This window comes from Phalaenopsis equestris, unplaced genomic scaffold (genome assembly GCF_001263595.1).
Source record: "Phalaenopsis equestris unplaced genomic scaffold, ASM126359v1 Scaffold001070, whole genome shotgun sequence".
In the NCBI taxonomy this organism is placed as follows: Eukaryota; Viridiplantae; Streptophyta; class Magnoliopsida; order Asparagales; family Orchidaceae; genus Phalaenopsis; species Phalaenopsis equestris.
The window spans coordinates 122,642-129,462 of NW_018165509.1; positions in this window are offsets into that span (position 1 = coordinate 122,642).

The window sequence follows — 6,821 nt, forward strand, 5'->3', positions numbered from 1 at the left end:
TATATATATATATACATTATAAGTCTTGCTCCATGTGAAATTTAAATGTTTATTAATTAATAATAATATTTTTATTTAATAATTAATGTAAATATTTTCTCATAAATATTATATTTATGCTATTTAAGTTCAATATGAAATTTAATTTTTTAAGAACTTTTTTATAATTTTTAAATAAATATCATTTTAAACTAATTGGGAGCATGTATGATAAATAGACATCAATTGATACATTAAAACATGTATAAGAAACACATTGGGGGTCACATATTGAACAGATCTTGAATAGAGAGAAAAAAGATAGAAAACATAAGATTGTAACAGGTAGAAAACAGTTTACAATCATGTAATAATAGTTAACATAACATTGATTTGTTTTTTATAAGCATTGGAGATGACAATCATGTAATAATGACAAAGATTAGATGAGTAAAAACATATTACAATATATAAAATATATATATTAATGAAGTGAAACCCTCGCAGATATTTTAAACCTAACGAGCTGTGCAGACTCCCGATAGAATAAGGAGAAGAGGGCTTTCGCAAGTATGTCTCATTACACCTTTCTGAGCGAAAGGTTTGTCGAGCAGATCATTATCTTGCTTGTGATGAGTTTTTATGATGAGTTACTGGAAGTGATTTGATGAAAATATCAGTAGGTTAGTTTTCCGTCATAATATGCTTGAGATCAATATGTTAGAGTTCAAGATGATCACAAACAAAATGATAGTCGAACGATATATGTTTTATGCGAGCGTGGAAAACAAGGCTATGAGCTAGTGATATTGCAGATGTATTATCACTATTTAGTTTAGTTGAAGCCATCGATGTCTCGGTAAGTTCATGAAATAATCTTCTAAGCGAGATTATTTTGGTTGTAGCTATAGCAAAGGCTTGATTCTCGACTTCCATTGATGAACAAACTACAGTTAGCTGTTTCTTGAAGAATTAGAAGAATAAATTGGTACCTAAATAGATATAATAACCAGTAATTGATTTGTGATCATTGGTATTGCTTGCCGAATTTGCATCAATGTAGACATGTAGTTCAAGTGGTCTTGTGACACTTTCTAGATGCTACAAAGCATGAGTGACACACCCAAATATACGAGGTATATCAATAGTAACGGGGTTGGAGTCCGGTTATTGATCCCACAGGGAACGAGATGAACATAACTTGGAAAAGTTCTAGTTTATAATTGTTAGTCCCAACTTGAAAGGTTCGAAATGCATGATTCAAGTTTAAACCTATATTTAATCTAGCAAGCAGAAGGAAATTTGCAAGAAATTCAATTTTAAAAAAGTTTTCCCCTTGAACTGATTTAGTTGATAATATAATTGAACAAGTGATTAAAAATTAGTGTTAACATGAGTTGACCTATCCCTTATTGTCTTTCTGTGGCCTAAGGAAATTTGATTATCAAGAGTGTAGTTCTCTAAATCCTCTGATTAATCCAATTAAATTATCTCCTTGAATGTAAGCATAAACTCCAAAGTAATATTCATACTCCAAATAGTTTATGTGGTTAACTTATGTTATTCCATTATGTATCCTTCCGGATTGCATAGTTCACAATGGATATTAACATTCTATATAGACAAATAGGAAGTAAATTAAGTGAAAAGTTAACTCAACACTAATATGATCAATTATCAAGCAAATCACATAGAGAGATTCAACTATATCCTATCACCATACAATTCAAGGGAGAAATAAAAAGTTCTACTCGCATTTCATCAAAAAAACTATCCAATAAAACTTTGAATTAAACAAAGAAATCATACACAGAGTTCTTCACAGAAATCTAACAGAAAATCCAAACAAAAATGTACTTATCTCTTCTTTTACAAGCAAAATGGATGAAAATAAAGCAAGCAGTGGTACACCTTTCATTCCTCTTAATTCTCTCTTTTTCTCAAATCCAAACTCCTTGAAAAGCTTCTCTTGACTTTTCCCTTTATCCTCTCTTAAGATTGATGGAGAAAATGGTGAGAAGCCCCTAGAACTTTGTCTCCAAGATTTTTATACCTCTTCCCCAGAATCTCAAAATTTGAACTGCCGAAATTGTTAATTTCTAGGTTCTGGCCTCGCAGAACCCACAAGTAGCGCTAGGGTGCTACACTCTTCCTTCTTCAGTGCCTATGTGCTAGTGTCACGGAGCCTAGGTATTGCGCTTCTGGTGCCTCAGCGCCAGGTTTTCATGCACTCAGATTTTTCTTCCAAAATTTGGGGCCTAGGAGCTGTAAGATAGTGCTCTAGCGCCCTAATTTTAGTGCCTTGACGCTCCAAGTTTAGAGCCTACTTTTTGATCGCTTGAATTTTGACTCCAAAAAGGCTGGTCTTGGCGCTAAGGTGCTAGAACACCATTTTTCTCTGTTTGTCTATTTTTTAATCTTGATTTACTCCTTGCACCTGTTACATTTATTTTAATACAAAATATCTTCCAAAAACATAACATAAACATACAAAAGACAAAATCAAGACTATAAATAAGCACATTCTACAAACATGTCATTCTGGTTTTATTGGTAACCCTTAATGCAATGTTCTTTTTAAATAACTGATAAGTTTTTTAAAGCATTTGAAAGTGCATAATAGTTGGAATGTGTCTTGAGAAATTGAAAGTAAAAGTTATATCAGGTCTAACTACAATTATATATTGTAAAGGTCCAATGAGATGTCTGAAATGCATGAGTTTAGATAAAATGGTAGGGTTGTTGTTGAGTTTATGAGGATGTAAGTAAGAGAGCAAGAACTTAGTTTTAAATTAAACATACCAGCTTGAGTTAATAATTATGTGGCATAGTGTGTTTGCTATAAAAAATATCCATTGTCAGTTTTATTAATGTGCAACCCTAGGAAATGAGATAATTGACCAAACTATTTTATATAAATTGTTTGCTAAGATTGAGAATTAACCTATTTATAACATGTGTATTATTACAGTAATTGAAACATAATCAACATATATGAGTAAATAAATGTGAATGCATTGATGATGATATATAAGCAAAGGATGATCAACATTACTTGATATAAATTGCTGAGTTTATAAAAAAATAGAAAAAATGGAATGCCATTGTCTTAATGTTTGCTTCAAATCAAAGATAGCATTTTGTAACTTACATACACAATGAGGATGTTGATTATCAAGAAATCCTGGAGATTGGGACATATAGATTATCTTTGAGTTTTCCATGTAGAAATGTATTATAAACATCTAGTTGTTGGATTTCTCAAATTTTTGTAGTGGCTAATGTAATTAGCATACAAATTGTGGAGAATTTGGTGACTGGACTAAATTTTTCATGATAATCAATGCTTGATTGTTGATTGAAACCTTGAGAACAAGATGTGTCATTGGTCTGATGTTTAATGTAAAAGATCCATTTACAACTTAAAATGTGTTGATTAAATAGTGGGGGTACAAGAATCCATGTACCTTGTTATTGGAGAGCCATGAACTCTTATGACATGAAATTTCTCTAATGTGGGTGATGAAAGAGTTGTTTACAAGTGGTTGGTGTATCTTGTGAATGTTGATGCAATATTGTAAAAATTTTAGTAGGTTTAGAGTTAATTATTTTTTATCAGGTGAGAATGTGATGAGTGGTGTGAGTTGGGTGATTGAATGAGTTAGGGGATGAATCAGTCCATAATTGAAGGGATAAGAATGTTGGGTAGAAAAGGAATGAGAAACAAGTGCAAGGGAAATTTGATCAGAACTTGGGTTAGGGCAGAGTGATTAGAGTGTGCTGGAAGAGTGGAGGAAGAAGAATTATGAGACTGTAAGTTGAATAGAGAAGATTGCAGATGTGTGAATTAATAGTAATGGTTGAAGATGAGGAGTGAGAGATGAAGTGGGTAGATGAGAGTGAAGGTCCTGATAGGAAATTGATTTTCTATGAATTTGACATGTCAAGAGATGTGATATGGTTCTCTTGATGGTCATAACATTAACAACTTTTATGTTGATTGTTGTATTACAGAAAAATACAGAGAGATGCTTTGAGACTAAATTTTGTGAAGTGAAGAGATGGTTGCCATAGAAAACATGCACATTTGATTGTTCTTAGATGATCGTAATTTGGTTAGAAGTTAAATAGAAGCTGAAATGGTGATTTAATGTACAGATTAGAAGATGAAAGGCTATCATTCATAATTGGTAAGATAATTTAGCAGTGTTTAAAAAATGTTTTGATTGTTTCTATAATGTGTTTATTTTTACTTTTAGCTATGTCATTCTGTTCAAGTGTGTAAAGACACCTAAATTGGTGTTGGATATCATTGTTTTGCAAATATGTTTGAAAGTAAGTGGCTTTGTACTAATTACCTCCATATGATCTTAAACACTTTTTGTTTTTTATTAATTTGATTAATTAATTGTTTGTGTAGGTGAAGAAAGTAAAAAGATACTTCTTATTTAGCAGTTAAAGGAAAACACCAGCAAAATTGAGTGTAAGCATCAATAAATGTAATGTAATACTTGCATCCATCACGAGAGGGCTGAGAAAACGTGCCCCAAAAAATAGAATGTAACATATTTAAAAACTCATACCTAGCGTTGGAATCAAAAGATATTTTGTTAATATTATTTTGATGAAATCGTTGGAATGATAGAGTATTAGTGGGAATATGTAAGTGCATAAAAGTATGAGAAATGTGATTGATAACTTTTGCGAGCGTATGGCCTAGCTGTTGTACTAGGTAAAGTTGTTAGTGAGAGTCACAAATGATTTGATAAGATATAATCCATCATGCATTGGACCACATATAATTGTTTTCTGAGTACTGAGATCCTGTATGACGTATGTGTTAACATTAAAAGCAATGGAACAATTGTTATCATGAGCAACTTTGTAAATAAAAATTAAATTGTGAGAAATATGAGGTTCTCTAAAAGGTGAGGAAAGGGTCAGATTACTATTTGGTGTGGGTAGTAACCCAACACCAATATGAGATATTCATGTAGTTTGTCCATTGTCGACCGAGATCTTGTCTTAGCTATTGTATAGGATGAGATTTTGACGATTATCTGTTTAAGGGGTAAGATGGGATGTAGCGTCTACATCAAGAACCCATTCTTGATTTGTGTGGTAAATTGTAGAAGTAAGAATTGCAACTTGATTTGTGGGGGATTGCTTGTATTGGAGATTAGTGTGGTGCCAATATTGGGTAGTAGTATGACCTTTCTTGTAACATATTTGGCAAGTAACAAAGGGCTTGTTTTTGCCATTACTGGTAGAGGTTGAATTCTTGGAGTGTAAGGATGATTTGTACTAAGTCTTCGAGTTAGGAGTCTTATTTTTGTATGTGAGTAATACTTGTTGTGGAGATATTTTAAGCGCAAGATTGCTTTCCTCGCTATGCAAAAGATAATAAAATTCTTCTATGGAGATGGGTTTAAACTGAGTTCTACTGGCAATTTTTAATCCTTGGTATTTGGAGGGGATACCATTAAGAGTTTATAAAACAATGTTTTTATTATCAATTTTGGAACCAATGATTGGTATTTGGAGGGGATACCATTAAGAGTTTATAAGATAATGTTTTTATTATCAATTTTGGAACCAATGATTGCAATGTTGTCAACCATAGTCTTAATAGTGATAAGATATTTGGTCATGGTACTCGATCCCATGGTCATGACATGCAATTCATTTTTTAGTTGAATCACACGAGATCTGTTGGTAGCCTTAAATCTTCTTTTAAGGGTGATCTAAATTTCTTCCTTGTTGTTAAGATGAAGAGCATATGACAAAACTGATAAAGATATGGTTGAGAAAATTGCAACGGCTAAATTGCGATCCACCAGTTTCCATAGGAGATAGTAAGGATTGTAAACTTGTGTACGGTTGGAATCATGATGAAATCTCAGAGGGGATGGTATGATAGAATCAAATAAGAAAAAAAAATCCAATTGTAATAAATAATTTCAGGATTTATACCTTCCATATAGCATACCTTCCATTTTCATACTAAGAAAGGAATGAATAACATTCTTTATATTTGTCATCAAGAATTTTAAAGTGACTAGAATATTAGTCTCCTTCATCTTATTGAGAGAATCTACATATTGCTCAAAAGTGGGCAGGAGAAATCCATGGATCTTGATGCTTTGAAGCTATTAACCTGATAACATGAACAAATCATAAACAAAAAGAAGAAAGGGAGCATGGATCTTGATGCTTTGAAGCTATTAACCTGATACCATGAACAAATCATAAACAAAAAGAAGAAAGGGAGAAGACAGAAGATTGTAACTGAGCCAAGAATCCTTTTATTATATATTTAACATTACATTGATTGGCTTTACATAAGAATTGAAGATGATATGCTTGTAATAACGACAAAGGGCAGATAAGTAAAAGCATATTACAATATATACAATATATATCTTAACGAAGAGAAACCCTTGCACAAAATTTGAATAACAAGCGGCGAATACTCGCAATAGAATGAGGAGAAGAAGGATTTCCAATGGAGCACACTGGTATGTCTCATTACATATGAGTTCTCTCCATTGTTTTGTGTATGTATATGATGCCGCTTATGTCAATTTAAAGAAAATATTTAAAAAAAAAAAAGAAATTCAACCCGATGAAGTTGAGATGCAATGATCTGATTTGATTTGATTTTTATTTTGCATCTTATGATAAAAATTTCAAAATTTACAAATGATCTTTGTCGAACATATAAAGGAAGCCACTATACATATTGAATACAATACATTTAATATTAACAACCAATCATCTTCTAAATTTCTAAATTCCAGAATGCAAAATTATCTGTGAAAAATGATATATATATATATATA